The 23134-nt window shown below is 35.4% G+C and overlaps 1 long non-coding RNA gene across 1 annotated transcript; it reads right to left on the bottom strand.

Moving 5' to 3' along the window:
• Positions 1 to 11173: 11173 nt before the first annotated feature.
• Positions 11174 to 15212, bottom strand: LOC113287272. Its single transcript, XR_003329919.1, has 4 exons — positions 14813 to 15212; positions 14592 to 14629; positions 12318 to 12393; positions 11174 to 11421 (listed from the first exon to the last, which is right to left on the bottom strand). It is a non-coding gene; the product is annotated as an uncharacterized LOC113287272 (long non-coding RNA).
• Positions 15213 to 23134: the final 7922 nt, after the last annotated feature.

A 23134-nucleotide genomic window follows, 5' to 3' on the forward strand; every position in this document is an offset into this window, starting at 1 on the left:
TAGATCCTTCTCAAGAAAGTCAAGCGCCAACAATAAACGATGAGCCAAACGATCTAAACGTTCCTTCTCAAGAGAGCCAAGCGAGTACAACACGAGTATCAAGGGTACATGCATGGAAGGGACAAGCAAGACAAATGGGTTATATGATGACTCTAAGGACCGCTCTTGGTGATGGAAGCACGCCTAGGGATGAACGACGTAGATCCCATCGAACGTGCTACACCATATTCGAGGAGTATTATTCGAAAGACCTATGTGTTAATCCCTATGTGTTATCTACCGACGATGTGGATGCATATGGGAATTGTGGTTACCACGTTGCATCGGAACAAATAGGTCATATAAGTTTGGCTGACGATGAGACCCAATGTCAATATTTTAGAAAGACGATGGCCTTACGCCTACAAGAAGACAAGGATTTTTACATTTCGATGATGAAGGAAGAATCAAGAAAGGATAAAGAAGTGATATTTGATGAAATGGTTGCTAGTGTTCAAGGGACAAAGGGGAATGGACCAATTACCCCAGAGTATTGGATGAGCATGCCTCTTTGTGGTCATCTTCTGGCGGAAACGTGGAGTTGCGTTGTTCATTTATTTGGTCAGGGAACATATTATACATACGCCCCCAAGTACACCATTTGGGATGAATCGCTTAAGGATCAGAGAATTTTTTTATTCAACCCTAACAACATACATTATATCGGTATCAGGCTACGTGAAGATTTCTATTACCACCGCTGTGTAGGTTTCATTATGACTCAGAGCTCACCAAGAAATTGCTAAAAAAATACGAGCCCAACATGAGGCGTTGAGAAGAGTTAATCGAGCCGGATCAAGTGAAGGGTCTCCAAGTGCTGGAATGATTATTTTCCTTTTGTTAAGAACTTGAACTATCGAATGCTTATATTTTGTCGCTTTCATATATTGTATGTTGCAAATCGAACCAAGCTTAATGAATGAAAGTGATTTGTCTTTTTTGGGCACGTTGGACTCATGAAGTTTGTAACATAATTGGTCTTCTAATACGTTTTTAAAGTCCGATTTTAGAGGTAGTTTGCTGCAGCTTTTTCAGAATCGGTTTATACTACAACTGTTATAAACCGATTCTGAATTCAAACAAGAATCGGTTTACGAAAGAACTACCGATTCTGAACAAAACTTGTCTGGGATTCTTTCAGAATCGGTCTTTATGGACGATAATGTAATTCGATTTTGGAGAGAAAAAGTTACAGAAGAACAGACAATTTTTAACTCAATAATCGGATTACATATGGTCCAACATGATCCGATTGTGGATCATTTCAAGAATCTCATTGTACTTGAGGCATAATTTCCTAACGTGATTCGTCCTTGAACAAATGTGTGATGGTTCATAATTATAGCGTGGTTTCTTGCTTGTTTGTTTAACGAAAGGACCCCAACCAACTTTAATCCAAAATATACTCTCATGTTATTGTTCTTTGGGAAGATCCTTGACAATGTAAATTTTTTTAACCCATTCAGTCTCTTCCTCAACATCCTTCATTCTTTCCCTTAGTTGGAATTGCTCTTGACCTCGTTTCTTTGCCTTGAGTTTCTCTTCATATTTTGTCGCAGCCGATGACGATGATATGGTTTTTTTTGTAGTTATTTGTTTGCTTAACACTTCATCCTTTACATTAATATATTTGTTAGGTGGTGAAGACTAAGTCGCGTTTGTAGTTGTTTGTTCGTTTCTTTTGCGTATCTCTTCTTTCATTGCCGCAAATGATTTAGTTGTTCGCTTGCATCTTCTAAGTATGTGTTCGATTGAATTGTAGTTGATGATGATGGACTTGATATCTTCAAATGAAAGAAAATTAACAATGGAGAAAGATTTCTTTGGATTAGGTAGTGTATGATAGAGAATAGGTATCCTCTTTATATACACAAAGTACCAACGGCTATAATTTCAAAAAAATAAATAGTCGTTAACAGTCACAATCGGATTATATAGATGCACTAATAATCCGATTCTTGATTTCTCTACAAATCCGAACTTGAACCCAAAATCGGTTGATATGTGCATTATATTAAACCGACTGTGGATGATGTTCATCACATCAACCCAGCTCGGGTTATGTAGGTGCACAATAAAAACCGATTGCTTGTAACATCAACCACAATCGGACTAATACGGTGCACACATAAACCGACTCTGGGCAGATTTTCAGAAAATTTGATGAGTGAATTTCAAAGATTTAGAGGTAAATCATTGTAGAGTACCTCTTAGAAGGAATGTATTAAAGGGATTTAACTCAATCACTTGAATTGTTTGTTTTTGGTTTTTTTTTTCAAAACCCAAAAAGAAATTAGATTTCAATTCTTGTTTGTGATTGATTAAGTTTTAGTTTTGATTTTGATGGAAATTGAAAATAAAATTGAGTTTTGATTAATGATTTTTGTATTTGTTCATTAAGTGATTATGATTTTGTATTTGTATTAGAATAACTAAGGTTTCTTTCAAGGTTAATTTAGTATTTTTACCATCATTTAGACACCCCATATCATTCTCTTTAGGCTGGTTGAAGTAATTCATAGACCCCAATTTAGCCAGGTAGATTTATCTTGTTTTATTGTAGCTGTTGAAAATGGGGCACCAAAATGACTTTATGGAAATTATTGAGACAAACGGGTACATGCCAGTAGGAATGGAACTAGTGCTACGGTTGTACTCTCGGTTATGGATTCAAATGAGTCAATACAAGAGTAGCCCTCAAACAAATGCCAAGAATGCACAAATTGTATTTCTCAGTGCATATGTATGTTCTAACGCATATCCGTGTTTTTAGCTTTTCAACGGATGCACAACTGCCAACCCCTTGTCATTATTCTGCTAGTGGAAAAAGTTTTTGGATCCGGATCCTGTCTGTTGTGATTACCAATACATTTTTCCGGTACAATAAGAACTAACAAGGAGTTACTTGCGGGAGAGTTTAAATGTTTTTATTGTATTTCAGGAGTCTCGGTAAATCAAGCATTAGACGTGACAGTTTGTGAAGATCCTTAAAATTTTCTGTGAAAGGGAGGACGATTAATCATGATAAACCTCTTTATCGGATGGGAGCTTTTCTTATTCCCAAATATATGTGTAGGAAAATTGACTCCCATCTTTGTAAGTTTTGGTGGGAGGAAACTTTAGACCCAGAGGATAGAAAATTGCATATGCTAGGTTGGGATATCCTCTGCTCCCCCAAGTCTGAGGGAGGCTTAGGGTTTAGGAAATCTGAGATGGATAACTTAGCTATGCTTGCTAGAAATGCCTGGTAAATTATTGAAAATCATGACTGCCTTTTAGCTCCTCAAAGCTAAGTATTTCCCTAATACTGATTTCCTGAATGCTAAGTGTCCCCCCACTTTTTCTTGGACCTGGAAATGCTTACATGCTATTAAATAAATTATTAAACCTTTTATTTCCTGGATTGTTGGAAATGGTAAATTTATAGACCCTTGGTGTGACAAATGGATCTCATCGTTAGGATCTACCACACCCAACCCTCTTATCCCTCCTGACCTTAGCATTAAAGATTCTTATTTTATTAATCATACCTCTAGGTTTTGGGATATTAGTAGACTCAATACCCATTTTGATGATGCTTCTGTTGAGAATATTATCACTATTCCCTTAAGCCAGCTTTGCACTCCTGACAGAAGGGCTTGAGATCTTTCAAAGAATGGCAAAATTTCCTCTAAATATGCTTACTTAGGAATCAGAGGATTTAGGTCCCCCCCTTGTAAAAAACTTTAGAAGAACATTAGGAAACTTAGAGTTCGTCATAGAATTCAGATTTTTGTTTGGAAAGCTGCTAAGAATGATATACCAACTAGGATTGTTCTTAATATTAGATGCCTATGAATGTTGTTGATTGTACTAGATGTTGTCACCCTAATGAATCTGTTATGTATGCTTTGGTCTTATGTCCCTTTGCTGGTTATGTTTGGTTTCTCTCCTCTCTGTGTGTTAACGCTCATGCTTTTAGTAACAAGACTTTTATTGATTGGTTAATGTTCTGGTTAATTGATCCTAGTTCTAAGTTGCCTGGTGAATATCAATGTTTGTTTGTAATTATCCGTTGGTCTATATGGAGTAGCAGAAACAACTTAGTCTTTCAAAACACTAAAGAATCCCGCTTAGCTGTCCTAAATAGAGCCAAAGCCATACTTCTTACTAGAAAACCAAAATTTAACATTAACACCTTTGTTCCTATTGGTTTGTTGGTTAAATGGATGCCTCCTCCTCTTGGTTGGATAAAATGCAATATTGATGGTTCTTTTGGTGAAACTTATTTGCACAATGATGCAGGCTATGTGATGAGAAACTTTACAAGGAAAGCTTCTTTTTGTGTTGTTGTGGTTTTTGAAGTCCAATCTGCTGTTGAAACTAAATCCAAATCTATTTGGGTTGTGTTAAAGAAAGCAGTGGGGAAGAAACTTACTCACATCATTATAGAAAGTGATGCTCAAGACCTCATCAATCTTTTCTCCTTTGGGCAGTTTGATGGTGATACTAGGACATATGCTATTTTTTAAGACATTCAGTTATTTTTTTCAAAGTTAGAAGCTTGTATTTTTTTTCTTTTCAACCTAGATTATATAATTTTTTGGCTCGTAAGCTAGCTCAATGGGCAAAAAAACATAAGTCTACCATGTACTGGTTTGTGCCTCCGATCTGGCTCTTGCCAGTTGTTGGGGGGGATCATTAGCTTGTTGAAGGCCTTCGTCTAAAAAAAATATGATGATAAATAATGTACTCTCAAGTCTTCCAATATATTTCTTGACAATGTTTCAAATGTCAATGTTTGTGGTAAAGGAGTTGGATAATATAATGAGATATTTCTTTTGGGGGTCAACAAATACTGAAAAGAAGAATAGTTGGGTCAGTTGGGCTAGAGCGAATGTTCCTAAATGCAGGGGTGGAACTGGGATTAGGAAGCTGAAGTTGGTTAACAAGGCCTTGCACGCCAAGTGTATCTGGAGATATGGCAGTGAGAAAAAGGCTTTATGGAGGAAGAAATTCTAGTGCTCTTTTCCCAAATAATAGTATAATAATAATTGGCTCTAGTTTGTGAGGTGGTACCCTTAACTCCAAAGAGGTATTGACTAACACTACTTCTTTTCAAGTTAAAGATGGTGCAGGGGCTTATTTCTGGCTCGACACATGGATTGGTGAAAATTCTCTTAAGCTTGCTTTTCCTTTTTTGTTTAAGTTGTATAAAAACAAGAATACAGTTATAAAAGATATGATTTCTACTGATTCAACATGGGAGTTCAGTTTTAGTAGGAATTTGAATGAGATGGAGCTCGGGGAGGTAGTAAGACTACAACAACTGTTGGAGATCCTTCTATGGTAATGGAAGGAGAATATTTTAGGATTTAGAAATCATGTAAGAATTTTTCTGTAGCCAATGTTCATGAATTCTTACATACTAATGGCTATTTGAGGTTCCCTCATAAAGATATTTGAAACCAAAAAATACCTCTAAAAGTCTCGTTTCTAGTCTGGACCTTATGCTTTCAAGATGCTCCAACTTTGGATTACCTTTACAAAATTGGTAAAATTCAAGACACTGGGTGTTTGCAATGCCAGTCTGAGAGTGAATCTAATGAACACCTTTTACTTCATTGCACTTAGACAAAGAAAGTACGGGATTACTTTCTAGATACTTTTGGTGTTAGGTGGCTGCATCCGAATAGTGTAAATGTCATATAGAAATTGGGTCCAAAGAAGTATAGTAAAAGAGATAGAAGATTATGGAGTATGGTGTCATTTGCAATCTGGTTGATTGTGTGGAAGGGGAGGAATGATAGGGTTTTTAACAACAGAGCTAGGTCTGCAATAGGGCTGCACATGGGACGGGACGGTACGGGTTTTTTCCTAGCTCAATACCTGTACCTCCCTATGGCCGATACCTGTACCCGTGTAGTACGGGATGGGACGGGACTTGTACCTGTTTAACTTGGTACGGGACAGGACGGGACCGGTTCTTTACCTGTACCATATGTTAAAAAAAATCCACTTTTTCCTAATAAGCTAGAAATTGAACGCATTGCAAGAATTTGAATTCACATTTTACCTCAAAAACATTGGAAAGCTTGCGAAGAAATAAATTGCGTAAGACAAGCATCCCACTTTGTACATTGACGCCCGGTTGACAAACTCATAGTACGGGAACTGCACATATTTTGAAAAAGAAACACTAAAATTAGTTAGCTGGAGACAACGAAGGCATTGCAAAGCTACATTAACAAAATACTAATATTCACAAGAAACAAAGTAACAACGGTAAAAGGATACTTAAGCAACCACGTACACTGGCGATGGCTATAGTCTCGTGATATGCTATGAAATAAGAAAGAGCTAGAATCCAAACAAGCTCAGTAACCCGTCGAATTGGGTCTGGTAGGTCAGCAATAGAATGTCGTAGTCAACGAAGCGTCATAATTGACACCACATAGTAAAACAAGAAGCAAACGTGAGTGAGGAGGAAAGTTGTGTGCGTTACCTGAGACATGATCTTGAATATCAATCAGTATAAGAAAATTTTAATTAACCAGAAGACATGCATATATACTACACCAAAGTTCATGCAGAAGGATCATAATTTGTAGCCTGCGTTGTTCATCTTCCATGAAGGAAAGGTATATGAAGCTCCCAAAACAGTCCAAAAGTAGTGTTGCACCTAAAAGAAGTATGAATAAAAATCCTCGGTACTACGGGACGGGAATATCCTAGAACCGTTACTTGTACCTACTTTAGGCACGGTACCAGTTTTTGGTACTTGTACCTGTCCCATCTGACCGCGGTTCCGGGATGGTACCGTTACGGTTCCCGTGGTTCCGATACGGTTCCATGGGACGGGACGGTTCCTGTGCATCCCTAGTCTGCAAAGCAAATCATAATTGCAGTGAAGTGTTTTCTCCTCAATATTTCGCTTTAAACTATCATTTGTAACTGGGATGTTGTCTTATGCAGTTAACCCATTGTTTTCTTTCGTTCTTTTCTTGTATGTTTTTGTCACTATTTTAGTAACTCATTGATCTATTAATAAATTTTTCCTTTGTTTGTCAAAAAAAAAATAGTGAAGTATCTTTTTTCCGTTCGTTTTTTTAATAGAAAAGAAAATTTCATTCTACTAATGATTGTTTCAATTGGACCTGCAAGTTGTGATGGCCAATTATTACACCGTGCTTTAGCTACTGATAAAGTTTTGGGTAAGATGTGCAGCATTGTTTCCTAATCTGGGAATATAAGAACATTTTCAGCTATCTAACGAACTAAGAAAATAAACTGTAATCGTTATGTTCAGGCAACCAAGTCAAACCCACCGTTGATGTGGTGCTGACTTGACTTTGACTTTTAATTTTTTTGGTATTCTATAAGTTTTTCCTATTTCCCACCTCCACTTTCTCTATTTTCTATCCCTTCAGAATTTCTAAAATTAATCTACTTTTTAATTTAGTTTTTCCTATTTACCACCTACAAAAGTCAAATCAAGCATGATCATGAGTTTTGTTTGTCTTTTCTTCCTTACTAATAAAAAAACCATTAAAAGTCCAACAAGTTAGAAACTCGACTTCAGATTTTGTTCAATTTTATAGTACATCTATATAAATTAATCGGTGATTAATCGGTTAATCATCACAAGGAAGATTTCCATTATTGAAAATCTAGTTTTGATGCAAATACTTTTTTTTTTGTTTCCTTCGGTATGAAAAGACTTTTCCTCTCAAAAAAGAAGAATGCTACAATTGGTGAATGTATCTCAAATAATGGTGCCTGGAATTTAAAATTTTCAAGAAATTTGAATGCTGAAGAACTGGGAGATGTTGTTCTCATGCTGCAAGACTTGGGTGATCCAGCCTCTCTTATTGATGTTTCTAGAGGAGAGGACCAAAGAAAGTGGAATGCCGAAGGAGGTGAATTCTGTGTGAGTAATTGTTACAAATCTTTAGATATAATTGGTTTTTTGAGGTTCCCTCACAAACAACTTTGGAATTCAAAGATCCCTATAAAGGTCTCTTTTTTTCTATGGACTTTATGCTATGGTGGAGCTCCTACTCTTGACTACCTTTATAGAGCTGGTAAAGTTGGTCATGACACTTGCCTTTTCTGCAACTCTGCTCAAGAAACAAACAATCACCTGTTTATGCAATGTTCAGAAACTTTGAAGTTGTGGAATTACTTTCTTAACTGTTTTGGCATTGATTGGGTCTTCTCTGATTCAGTTAAAGATACTTTATGGGAATGGCCTTCAAAAAAAAGGTAACTCAATGCATAGGATGTTATGGGGACTAATTCAGTTTGCTATTTGATGGACTATTTGGACAGAAAGGAATAATAGATCCTATGGTGGCACGAAGAGAAATAACAGCCAGCTTGTCATTGCTGTGAAGTGTACCATTTATAATTGGTCCAGAAACACAAAGATTTTTGAGAATTTTCCACTTAGTACTCTTATTTGTAACTGGAATGTTGTATTGGCATGAGCTATCTATAGCCATGTTTCCTTTGTACTAGTTGCAGTCATGCTCTTATGACTGTCTCTTTTTTTCAATTAATTTGCCATTTCGTCAAAAAAAAAAAAAGCCTTTGCACAGCATAGCAACATGTATGGTCAGTTACTTGCGTCCCCCATATAAGATTCTTCTTTGATCAGATGGTGTATGTCAAGCATAACCCTGATCCATTTATACAGCTCTTTAGGTGTATTGCACCAAAAAGATCATAATACGAACACTTGAAAAAACAAAATTCTTAGGGCATGCCGAGGTATCCAACTAGCCTGTATTTAGGCTTAGCAGAAAGAAAAATAAAGGCATAATTAAAGTTCATAAGTTGTGAAAGAGGAGTTGGCGTATGTGTATAGAACGTTTAAATGCTTTATGCATTTACTTGGTCACGAGGGTGTAAATACGTTGCATAGATTTTCGAACCTAGAATTGATACTTGATATTGCATCATTTATATGCATCTTAATTGTGATAACATTAAGCGCCGTAAAATACTTGAATTATCAATTCAATAGTCTAAGGAAAAGTGGTGTGTATGTATCTAGGTCAAAGAACGGTTGAGATCGTCTTGAATTCTGGACGGTAGAGATTATATTGTGGTCCGAACAAAACTAACCCTAACCAAGCTAACCTTGGCTTGGTCCAGCTAACCAAAATTGCCTGGGTTTATGCCGCGGCTTAAGCTGCTCTTGGGTTTATGCCGTCCCTAGCTAACATTGTGTCTGCTTATATCCTAGCTCATACCGATTGGTCACTTTGTTCATTTCTTCTTCATCATTTCTTCTAAACCGGGTGACCGTGGCCATTAACGCTACCAATGGAAAAGCGAAATCAGGATGCGTACTTTCCACGTTTATCCAACTCTACATTAAACTGCATTCTCAAAAACATCAATGTATTATTGCGTTTTTCTGTTCTTCTTTCAAGGTCTATTTGGTTTTTGTTTTTCGGAATGTTATTCATGCTGTGATCTATAATTAGAGAAACAAGATAAAAATGTTAACTTTATCTTCATGGTGTCTAGATCTTATTCTCAACTTGCCCTAACTTTCTCTCTAAGAAACTACTGATGAGGTAGGATGGAAACGATATCAATAGCCCGTCATCAAAATTCCAATATAACTTGGAATTTGTTCAACAACCCCTGTATTATCCCATCATTTTCATGATAAAGGTTTCATTAGCTCTCCCTTTGTGTATTTGTAGCTTCACAGAAAGCCTACGTTATCTTCATAACCGGTAGCAAATAAAAAAATTGTAGTAGTAGTTGCGGACGTCATGCAACAGTAGCTACGGACCTACGGTCGTCATGCAAAGACGAAAAATAAACAGGGAAAATAGGTTCACTGACACCATTGCTTCCATTTTTAAAATTAAGGGAGGCAATCATCATGTATCACCCCCGTACATGATGACACGTACACGATGACCCCAAGCAAGTCGTAATGCGTATCGGTATAATTGATGCCCCTTCAAAAATATTACGGACGTCCAGGATCAATCGGGTTTGCTAAGAGCATCCACAGTGGGCGAGTATAACCAAAAATTTGGGATGAGATTGTGACGCAGTGGGACGGAGTAAAGATCAAATCCCAGCCAAAGATCAAATTCCAGACCATATTTGGTCGTGACCAAATACCAAATCCTAATATAGTCGGGCGTAAATTTAAAGTACGCTTGTTGCTGGGCGTAAATTTAAAGTACGCGCGTTAACGGCGGAGATTTAAATTACGCCCGATGAAAATTCAAATTAAAAAAAAAAAAAATTGAGGCGTAAACTTAAAGTACGCCTGTTGACAGGCGTAAATTTAAAGTACGCCTGGTGATTGATTGGGCGGACATTTGAGATACGCCCGATGAAATTTTTTTGGGGCGGAGATTTAAATTACGCGCGACCAAATTTTAATCGGGACCGTTACGTGACAACACGGACTAAACCCAAAATTTGATCTTTTTTTTTATCTTTGATCTTTGGTTTTGATCGCACCACTGCAGTTGCTCTAAACACTTATTATTCACGGTTCAATTCCGTGGTGTGAACCTTAGCATAGTTTTTCTTGCTATAAGATAACCACGTAGACTTGATAGGACCCTGTTTACACATGTAACCAGGTGAGAATATTATCATCTGTGTGACGCTACGCTTTGGTTTCTCTTGCACAACAATTTTTATATATCACATGTCAAGTCTCATATCTTTTTCTATAAATGCAAAAATACCCGTAAATGATACGGAAAGAACGAGACAGATTTGTAAGAATGGAAGTAGAAATCGCCGATTCTAGCATACGAACAGAGGCAAGAATGAAGGCCACATATGAAAAAACTGCAAAGAATTTATTGAAACAATGGAAGAAACTAAACTTCAAATCATCGTATAATAACAAACTGAATTAACAAATCATATACTGAACGGGAAATATACAGTTTAGTCCAAAATCCCATCTAAATATACTAGCTAGTCCACATCCATTTGACTAGGTTCAAGTTAGTCATTTATTTATTTAAAATATGGAAAGTACATTATTAACTCTTAATATTTATAATTTAGTCCAAATATTTTTAGTTTAGTCCAAAGTGATTTCTGATGTCGTCACCAATTTTAAATAATATAAAAATAATTTTAAAACCATTTATCTTTCGTCTAAAATTCACAAACTTTATATATTCAGAAAGCTCTTTTCGATAGCTACAAAAAGAATACCCATATGACTATATAATTTTCACTTTTTAAAATTTTTAATTTTCACTTCATTATTTGACGTGTGCACTTGATTTTTTTCAAGTATGCACCACTTTGTACACATCTACAAAACATGCATGAAATTGGTCATTCATATCCATACCTATATTATCATCGAAATTATAGCGGTCCACCAATATGACACCCCTGCAAAACATGCATGAAACAATTTATTCATAATCACACAATTTCTTTTTTTGTTATGGAAACTACACCAGTGCAGCCCTGCAAACACATGCATAAAATCAATTATTCACAAGCACACCCTAACCTCCCTTTTCATGGGAATTACATGGGTCTACCAATATGTAAACTCCTCCAAACATGCATAAAATTGATCATTCATAACTCCACACAAATCTACTTTTTCATGGGAACTATACAGATGTACCTATACACCCCTATCTATATAAAATCAACCATTTATACCCACACACAAATCAATACTTCATGGGAAATACATTGGGGCATATAAATGTACATCCCATACAAAACATGGAACAAATCAACCATATTCGCCTACAAACAAATCTATTTCATTGGATTTACACAGGTGCACAAGTATGTACACACCTACCTATATTATATAAACATAAAATGAAAATTCATATGGATTTGAACCATCAACCTCCACAAACCTTGCAATAGGCTTAGGCGCTCTACCATTTTGAGCTTGTGAGTCCCAAATTAGATGCATAAAGCGAAAAAATTGATGTCAAAGGTGCATCAGGGTATGATATAATCAGCATGTGTATCATCATACCTTAACAATCAACAGGTGTACAACTATGTACACATGAACAATCAACAGGTGTATAACTATGTGCACACTAAAAATCAACATGTGTATAGGTATATATACATTAAGAATAAACATGTGTATAACTATGTGACCTAGGTTACTCTCACCAACAAGGCAACAACAAAATAATATGAGCGAGAACACTATAAGGAATCTCCATAACCAACTTTGTCATGTTTTCACACGTGCACTACTTCGTACACCCTAGTTACGATAACAAATAAGAAGAAGATAAACTCACCTAAGTCGATGATTTTCCATGTCATTCGCCGCACATCTTGAGTAATGCATGCAGCTTTTTCTTTACCAATCCCTAGCTGCAATCATGCACCCAGATTAAAAACTTCAGCATCACACTTGGAAACAAAATCATGTAAGCATTATTCAAACTCTTACAAAAGTAGAAAGAACATCGATTGTTACAGCGTATGGTTTGAGTTCTAAATTATTATGTAAATAAATTGGGCTTAAAACAAGATAAAAAAAAGTGAAGCATAAGAACACAATGCAACTTCTCGAATTGTTGCTCAAGTGCGAGCGAGTAGGGCAGTTCCAGGTCCACCCGCCCGAAAGCCCATCAACTCACAGTTACTAGATTCCGAATACTGAGGCAAATTGATATCAAAGTCTTCTTTTCCTGTTGGATTCTAAGTCAAATCCTATTCACTGCTCATACACCCCTTTACACAGCAATCAAACCATGGCTAATAGCCGCACAAGACATTAATTTCGGTACCACTAATAATCAGCATGTGTAAAACTACGTACACATTAATAATCATCATGTGTACAAATCAAAAATAAACTCAAAACAAGTAATTACAGAACATATTGGTGTACAAATATGTACACCTCTCTATAAACCTAACAAATTCTAGCATACACGCCCACAAGACTCATTAAGTATTACCAATCAACATGTGTACAATTTTGTACATATTGACGACCAACGAGTGTACACCTATGTGCACATTAACGATTGGTGTATAGTTATGTACACATCAAGAATGAAAGGTGTACAACTATGTATACATTAAAAACTCGAGAACAAAAGGTGATTCTTGAAATTCAACTGCTATATAATTTTAGAAAATGAAAAAACAGAGAAAAGGGAAACAATTATGCAGGATTTAGTTCCAAAGCTTTGTCGCACTCCTTAATAGTCTCCACATATCTACCATGAGAAGATCAAATAATATAACAAATTATGACCAGATGAAACATCCACTCCGATGCATGAAAAGAAAATAACGGTCGGAATGACACACATATTTCAAAACAGATAGTGTAACATGACTTCAAAGTAGTCAAAAGAGACATATTTGGTTATTTGGTCATTTGGCACATTGCTTAATTTGAATCATAAACATCATGTTATGTACTCGTACCAAGTTAGAGAAGTTAGCAGCTCTATTTGCATGACATATAGAGCGGATCTCAATGTATATAAGTTCTCATACTTTTCTTAATTAACATCACAAACCTATTAAATCAAGAAAAAAAAAAAGAACAAAAGAAACAAAAATTCAAAGAGAAAAATATGATTATTCTTAATACCACAAGACTGTTGTATGTATACCGCAAAACTAGCATTTGTTAGTAGTGAAGTGTTCAAATTCTCGATATTAGAAACATGCCATTGAGGGAGCCGGCTCGTCAATTTCTTTTCCCTTAAACGAAAAATCAGAACTAAAAATAACATCATCCAAAAAAAAAAGTTATGATAATGAAAACAAACTACAGAACGGTGATGCTTAATTAAAGAAAGACTTACATATCTTGAATATCCCTGGGAATTCCTAGATGTCTACGCCAGGGTAGATTAATTGAGTTTAATGCTTACTAGATGCAGGGCATGCGCACCAGTTCACCAACGAAAATTACATTTCAAACATCACGAAATTCATTATCCAATTAGCACACAACGCGCTACTATTGTATAATTAAGAGTGAATTAACTATTATATATTCAGTGATTAACTACAACATCAAAAATCCTATTTGAAAACCTCATAATCATAATAAACCAAGATCTAAAAATACTAGCATTTCAATACCATAATACTAATAGTTTCACAATACTAGCCGAAACCTAACTCCATTCATTAATGCAAATAACATTTCAAAATCACATCTAATAGGCACACTATAATCACTGGTGTATTACTTATCGAAACCTAAATCAATTCGTCAATGCAATTAACACAAACCACAACCACCGCTCAAGTATAAATTGGGCATAGAAGGGATCTGTATCTATCTGTCCTGCTATAAATTTGGCTCTCACTTGAGAGAATTCCATTAATATATGCTAGTAGTATAAACATGTTGAATTGTTATCTATTTAGGATGCACAAACCCTATTTAGTATTTCAATTATGAACAAGCAGGTACAAAAGTTTTAATTAATACTTGAAACATTCTAATACCTACTCAATAACTACTCAATTTTGTAACAACAGTAACTATATGAAACTTCAAAATGGAAACCGTTTTATAATCAACCATTGTATACCTCAACATCTCCAATTTTGGTTGTAGCTTTAAAACTTCCTGAAGAAAAAAATCCATATCACCCAATTCAATTTCCTAAAATTTCAAATACTCAATCATAACTTTACCAGAAAATTCATCCAACACATATAAAAAATAAAAAATAAACGATTCGTATTTGCCGATCAAGAACAGGCATTAAGAACGAAAATATATTGTATGATTTGAGAAAGAAAAAAAAACCTTCTAATACTTCTTCTCAATCTCCTTCACCTCTATGTTTTGTTTAATTTCTCCTTCAATTAATCGAAAGGCCACTCCAACAGTTCATTGTCGCGAAATCTCCAATGAAATTGCTGAACTGAAAAAATAAGAAGGCGAAATATATTTGGCTACACTATCTTTGGCGATTGGATCATATTTTAATTGAAGCAGATGAAAGGAAGGAGGTAGAAGAAGAAGAAGAAACCTAGAACTATTTTCTCTGCAACTAATTTGTTTCCTCTCTCTACAAAACCATTAAAAGGTTATTTAGGATAATAAATTTTTCTGGATGGTAATATTTTGGACTAACTCGTATAGAAATGGATTAAAATGTCGCCGTATTTAGAAATTTGGATTAACGAGTATTAGACCTGAGAGATAGGACTAAACCATCCAAAGCCCAACATTTATGGGACTAATCGTTAATTTCTACGTACTGAATTAACCACAGGAAGGATGGTCAACAGAGATTATGTCATGTCATGTCCCGACCAAACTAAATATTATCCAAAATACGCAGTAACGGGGACCATAAATCTCAGCCAAACTACACATTACATAGCTGCACTGGCCCAAGCTATCTCTCTCGCCTAAGCAAACCCTCCTTCTGGAAGTGTAGTTATGGGTCGTCTGGGTTTTAAAGGATTAAACGACCAAGATTATTTGATTGGTTTTCAACCAAGTGCGGAGCCAAATAAATTTGGACAAAAGTCATTCTTCTCCAAATTTTACCCCAAATAGTTTCTAACGACTATCCTAGGGTTCTTCAGCTCTATTATGGATGTATTTAATGGAGGAGTAGTTCTGTTATGGATGAACGTAAAAGTTTTGGACCCTCAGTTGTTTAAAATATATAAATATAATATTCATGGAGTCTACGTTGATTTTGGGAACAAATCATCTATAAATTTGTAGGTACCATAGTTTTCTTGAGATAGCTAATGGGGTCGTTTGATGCAAACAATGATGGTGAAGTTAAGCTCAAAAATATTAGTTTTGGTCCTTCTGGAGGTGACTGTTGGGAATATTGATGTTGGTATGAATTTGGCCAAGCAAAGCAAAGACGTGATGGAAGAGGAGGTCATGGTGCTGCATGGTTTTTGTTCCTTTAAGCTGGCCGTACATTCGTATACTTTGATTTGATTTTATAAGATGACATACTGTAGTCATTATGAAATCATTAGTGAGCCTACTAAAGTGCATAAACTTCGAGTTAATATCATTTCGCATTAACACGAAAAATATATAGAAACTACCTAAAACAAGACATATGTATCCTCCTTAATATACAATGTGTCCATCAATATTTATAAGTTATGAGTAAGAAGTTAAGTGTTTTCGCTACTTAAAATGTAAGAAAGAGTTTAGTTTGATTGGGATTTTTAATTTCGTTTCACTGACAAGTGAGATAAGTGCAGCCGCCCATACTTGGCTAGAGTTAAGTAAAAGTTAGTAGATTTCTATTGCATTGTATGTGTGTGCTTTAAGCCTAATCATTTCACAAGTGAAGTATATGGTTGAGCCCGGCCGTAGGCCGGGTGATACCTAGTGATATTATATATTGTGTTGGTATCTCCACTGTTGTCTTGCGCCTATGATGGTTGTCGTGGGTTGTCGTGGGCACAATCAAATTAGTAATCTTATTTTCACTCAATTAAAAATAATATAATGAAAGTAATGTTCGTTCCCACAAAGAACATGGAGATTTGAGTTGTGAGCAATAGAGAGAGATGATCGAGGAGTCCTTCTTCGTAACTAAATATTCATCAAAGTATTATATTAATCCCTTCGCCATTAATGATAGATTATCACCAACCGTAAGATAACAGGTACGCTTAGCTATCTTCAAAATTCCTTAAGTCACTAGACAACAAGTACGCTTAGTCGCCAGATTATATTCGTCTGAACCACCTTGAGTTACGGTTACAAGATGTAATTCACTCGAATGCTTTATGGATTGTGAATTTAGGTTTAATCCTAGTAGTTAGACTCAATACGCTCGGTCTACTTGCTAGTGTTATGTTTACACGCGATTGCTTTACAAAATCCTTCTGCAAGGTCTCATGTTCTCTACTTGTGCAAGAAATTATTCAACAATTACAGATATCCTAACCCTTACTAGCATTAGATTAAATCAACAAATATACTTCGTTGGCCACCTAAACGATCTATCAATCAATCATAATCTCTCTTAATAGTAAACACAAACGATATTCATATAAAGAAATCAAAACAGAGTCATATACTAAATCAAATCATATATAGTACTAGAATTCATCCTCAATCCATATGTGTTTAGATACTCATGGATGTTGTAGCATCTATGTTATATAATTGGTAAACTAGAGAAGAAATCGTTACGATTGATGAAACTGCTTCGAAACCCTAGCTTTTGCTCCGTTATGATGCTCCTCCTCTCCAAGACTTGCAAAGTTATGTAAAAGATGCCTTCTTAATGTTTAGGAGGTCTTCTTATATTGTTCTCATGACATTAGGTCTTCAAAATCATTCTGGGCCCGTTTTTTCTTCGATTTATAGTCTCACACACGTGCCAAATACCTTAGTTACGGTTTGGTTTGTTAACATCAATCCAACCATAAGTATGACCATCAAAAATTCGCCAAAAATACCCATCGTTACGGTTGGGTTCAACCCAACCGGAACTCTGACCAGAAAATTATGTTGAACATCCCAGAATTACGGTTGGGTCCGAGTCTCTTGGACCTGGCCGTAATTATTCGTGTACAATGTTTGTTCTTCGCCACTTAGGTCATAACTTTCTCATACGATGTCCGATTGACCTCGCTCTTTTTAGGTTGCATTTGTATCGTCGTCCTCTACAATATAGCAATCACCAAATATTCATATCATTTAATTTTATTTTACGGTTGGGTTGGACCTAGCCGTAACTCCTTTTAAAAATTATGTTGGAAATTCATCTCTTTTACGGTTAGGTTTTGAGAAGCTTTTCCCAATCGTAAATTCTTCTGTAACTTGTATCCAAGAGTTGTGTTTGCACCTTACAACTTCTTATTTTGATGCCAGTATGAACTCCTTTCTTCTTATCAACTCTTTTTAACACAATTTCCATTGATTTTCGGATGATTCACCTAAAGAAACAAAACATGAGTAAATACAACATAGGATGCAAGAATTATAGCTAAAACAAGTATGAAATGGAAGCTAAAATCATGTAAATTAATCACTTATCAAATTCCCCTAAACTTGCCTTTTGTAAGTCCTCGAGCAAACTAACCTAAATAAATATTAAAGACAACAACTCCCTTTCATTGAGGATACGGTTGCACTTAGAAAATTCAACAAGACTTTAAACCCCTAGGTTCCCTAGTGGAAAGTTATAGTCTCATGAGTGATTACAAGAGGTATACCCACAAAACCTGCTCCAACTTCAAAGCCTTCCAGCGTCCCAAGCATCCAAAGAGCTAGGAAGACATAAGGGTTCTCAACCTATTGTCAATAAGTCAGAAGTACAAGAGAAAATTAACATGTAAAATGTGATTAATCGAAGAAAGTGTGACCAGTCAACCTATGCCCTTATGAAAGAATTCAGGTTCGAGAGCGGCCAATAAGCATTTCTCCTTGACTTCTGCCTCACTAAAAAGGGTTTTATGATAATTACAATCAACAAGACGACTTTTTTATGGGTCTCACATGTGTGCAGGTAGGGATGAAGAGAGAAATTCTACACATATTGAATGGTGGGAAGGAAACCTTCCGAAATAATTTCTGGAGACCCCACAAGATCGTGGAAAATAAAAATATTTTTTCTGATGATCTCCAAGAAAGGAAATCAACCATTGTTTCAAGGATGAGGTACTCACTCACCTTCACATCGGATTGGAAGTAATGATAGCACCACTCTCACAGGATCCAATAGAAATGTCTTCAACTCGTCTTCTTCATCTTCGGTATTCAACGGTTGATGTTAAACTCTTGAACTCGTAGATACTTGTCAATTTGTAACTCTTTTTATTCTATTTCCTTGTTGCTTGAAACTTCTTTATATATTTTTCTTCCTCATAGCCTTATTGATGAAATAACAACCTAAATGCAATTTTTTTTACTTTTTTTCTTTCTTTTTTTTGAAGAAAAAGATTGCAACTACAAAAATAATGAAATTAATTACATGGCCATAAGAGAAGGACTTTACCACTTTGATATTCACAACTTGTGTTGTCTGCGTATCATAAACTTCAATAACTCTCATCTTTTTATTTTCTTTGCTCTTGTAAATAAGTCTTCATACTTGGATATAGAAATATGCTCATTGTATTGTAAGTCTTCAGCATATATGTAAAAATTTGCTCGTTGTATGTTGCTTTACTTGGATATGAAATTTGATCTTTCTTGTATTGTTACTGTAAACCTTAAACGTCTTCAACTTTCCTTGTATATTTTGATCTCGCTCCACTTTTGATGATGATGGTATGTTTCTATGGACCTGTTGTTGGCGAGAGAGACAATGGTGCTAACTGCAAATTAAACTACAAGAAGGTGGTTCTCATCTATAGACGTCACCCTCATGATTGATAAAACTAACACTCAAGAGATCAAAAATAGTGCTGAAATTGGTACGAAGTTGGGTAGATCACCATTCTTCCATGAATTAACGTATGGTGACACACACTCTAAAAAGCTTTATTAGTCAACTACAAAGAATTGAAGGTTTGGTGCTTCTGTTGCTATAAAAATAGGTAGTCTCCACTAAATCAACAACTCTAATACTAAATATCTTTCTGCACCTAATTTGCGACTGGCATGGTTAAGTTGAGCCACAAACAGTAAATGACTTCTCTCAAAGATTAATAACACCTAATGTGTAGTATTCTCTAACAATTCTAAGTTTCAATATTTCGATGAGAATTTCGTATGTAAACATAGATAGAAGTATACTAGTGACACCAAAATCTCTACAAGTTTGAGGTTTTTATGCAAATATTTACAAAAATTTTGAAAAATTCGACTAAAAAAGGCTAAAAACCTCTATATGCAAAATATCCAAACACTCCCCCATACTTGAACTTTACATTGTCCTCAATGTAATTGACTTATCCAAGTAAAATCAAGGTGGGAAATTACAATATGATATGCAAAACTAAGAAAAACAAAAGATGTAGATAGAAATACAAAACCGATGAGTTGCCTTCTCATATCGTGCTTAGTTTAACATCCTCAGCCCGACTTGGCATTCTCCAAACTACTTCTCTAGTCTCTAGAGGGAGTAAATCCAGAAGTCCAATCACATGTACATTCTCCGTAGAGAAGTTTTCGTAATAAGGCTTCAATATATGTCCGTTGACTTTCGAAACTATTCCATTTTTCATAATAGTAATCCCAACTGTACCATAAGGAAAAACATTAGTAACAACATATGGTCCAATCCATCTAAACCTTAGCTTATCAGGAAATAATCGAAGACGAGTATTAAATAAAAGAACTTTTTGTCCCACAACAAAACTTGTAATACCCGTCCTAATTTTAAGGGTAATTTTTTAATATTCATAAGAAATGCAGCTAGGTAACTTACTATTTTGTTTCCAAAATTATCATACTCTTGAGACTATCAATAATTTTCCTTTTGGATCAATTTATTAAGTAGCAGTAATACTTGGTGCATTGATTGTTAGTGACATTTGCATGTAATTAAAATTCGATATTTTTCTTAATGTTAGGAAAAAGATTAATTATTTTTAGTTAGCTCATGTATTTTAAATACATAAATAAATCAAAAATGGAAGGTTAAACTATTTTGGCAAATTAATGATTTGGCTCTTATGAAAATATGAGTGCATATCTCTCACATTAATTAGCAGGTATATATATATATATATTTGTATTTTTAAGTTTATAAATATGAATTAGAAAATTTATTGATTAATACTAATTGCATGTATATGATATTGCAAAATTAGAGGAATTTTTCTTATTGGCGCGTCTAATCAATGATAGCAAAAGAGATACAAATTCCCTTAATATATATTGTAAGCCACGTATATCATGTTTGTATTGGTTATTTCATTAAGTGATAAATAAAGTTTAAGTTTGGTGCACTAATGATAGATTTACAGCTGCTTTTAAGGCTTGTAGGTATAAGAATGCCTCTATCTCTGAAATGATTTGCAACTGAAGACTGCAATGCAATACTAGAAGGACTATTAGTGGGGTGGAGCAACTATAATGGAATCTTATTTGCAATGAGCTTGGTCCATTACCAGAGTTTGTGGAAAAGGAGGATGTAATTTCCTTTCAAGGAGATTTTAGTATGAAGAAAATGTATGAAGCACAATTGGAGGATGACAGTCTTTGTGATTTTCAGAAGCATGTATGGAAGCAACAGATCCCTCCTAAGGTTAGTTTTTTTTACTTTGGGCTACTTTTCAAAACTCTCTTCCAACTCTATCTATGCTTAGACACAGGAGAGTTAATGTGGCTTCAAAATCGTGTTATTTATGTCAACAAGAGGTTGAAACGACCGATCATTTTTCTTTTTTCTACATTATAAGTTTTTTTATGATGTTTGAATTGATTTCAAGAAATCTTTAAGAGTGGATTGGGTTATGCCGGCTACCCTTCTTGGATTATTTGAGTTTTGGTATCACTGTAAGCTCAGATGCGGATGTAAAGATGTTTGGGAGAAGTTACATTATGTGATTGTTTGACTTATTTGGAACGAAAGAAATGGTAGAGCTTTTGGGGATATGCATAGAACAGTAGCAGAGATAGTTTTGCTTGCAAAGAAACTATTGTGCTTTGGTTGCAGGAAAAAGAAACTTTTAAAGATGTTGATATAAACTCTATTCTATTTAATTGGAAAACGGTTTTGCACTTGTGATGTAAGTGTTAGAATCCTTCCTGAGATGTGAATATTTTTTATTTTTAATACTCCCTCCGTCCCAAATTAGTTGAGCTATTTATAGTTTGCATAATTATTAAGGCAAGGAGAAAATGAAAGTATGTTTAAGTATGTTTTACAATTATAACCTTATCGATAATAACTAGTAAAACTTAGAAATAATTTATCTCTCAAATTATACCACGGTTTTTCGTAAACTTTATACCATTGAAAAGCATTTTAAAACACCTACTTAACGTATATAAACATGACTTTCAAATTATACATATTTTTTATAGTAACAATAATCAATTAAAAAGGTATATTTAGGTATCCCCCTTGATTAGTGAGATAGCTCATTTATTTGTGGGAAAAAATTTAAAGAGTCTTGTTATTAGGAGGAAAAGAATGGATTTGAGGAGGGAAAAAAATCCACCAATTTTAGGTCAATGTTTGGTCAAAGGGAAAGGTAATCAAAATGAATTTCTTTTTCGGATTAGCAATCCTAACCTTACTAAATTAGGGTTCTAATCACCTCACATACCCGGCTTATCTTCTTCTTCCAATAGCCGTAACTTTTTTTTTAATGAAAAATCAGCTTATTTTGTTTATGGAAGTTCACCCAATTGTGATTACCATCTTAATAAAATCTCCAATTCTTAACTTCGTCCTAATCCCAACTTTTAGCTTTTCCTAATTCATCATTGTGGTCAGTGGATGATAAAATTCTCAATCCCCAATTTTTCCAGCACAAGTGTATGTACACCCTTCATCATCCACCACGTGACAGAAAGAGACACGTGGAAGGCATGCGAAGAGAGACATCAAAACATGATAGCAAGCATCTCATCAGAAGATGTCATCGGTCAGCAGATCTGACGGTCAGGGACAGAGGACCACAGAGGTATGATGGCTCAGAGGAGCACCAGATAATACCCCTTGGGTATTAACATACCCAATCCCGAGGAAGATCCCAGATCAGCGGCAGAGAGGAAGTTAGGCTGATACAGATATGACCAGACAAAGAGACACTTGTCTGACACGAGCAGACATCCATCTACCCGCATTAAATACCCAAGAGATATACACGTGTCGATCAGCTCGTGGAAGAAGCGAGGATAACCCTTCGTATTCAAGCTCAGGCCACGGCATATGCCGAAGACCTATGCGTAATAGGCACAAAGCACAAGAAGATAAGATTACAACGACACCTCAGAGATGGGACCCACGTTCCATCCCTATAAATACCCCTCTCCACTAAGAGAGGAGGGGCGGACCATTTTTGGGAGAGCAATTAGAGGAGAACATAGGAGAGAGAAATAGGAAGAGTAAGTAATCCCCCTACTTCCGCAGACCTATGTATATTATAAAGTCATTCGACTATCTTTGTAACCATTCAATACATAGTGAAACACCAAACCCCGTGGATGTAGGCCTTAGTGCCGAAC

The sequence above is a fragment of the Papaver somniferum genome, chromosome 6, assembly GCF_003573695.1.
Source record: "Papaver somniferum cultivar HN1 chromosome 6, ASM357369v1, whole genome shotgun sequence".
Classification (NCBI taxonomy): Eukaryota; Viridiplantae; Streptophyta; class Magnoliopsida; order Ranunculales; family Papaveraceae; genus Papaver; species Papaver somniferum.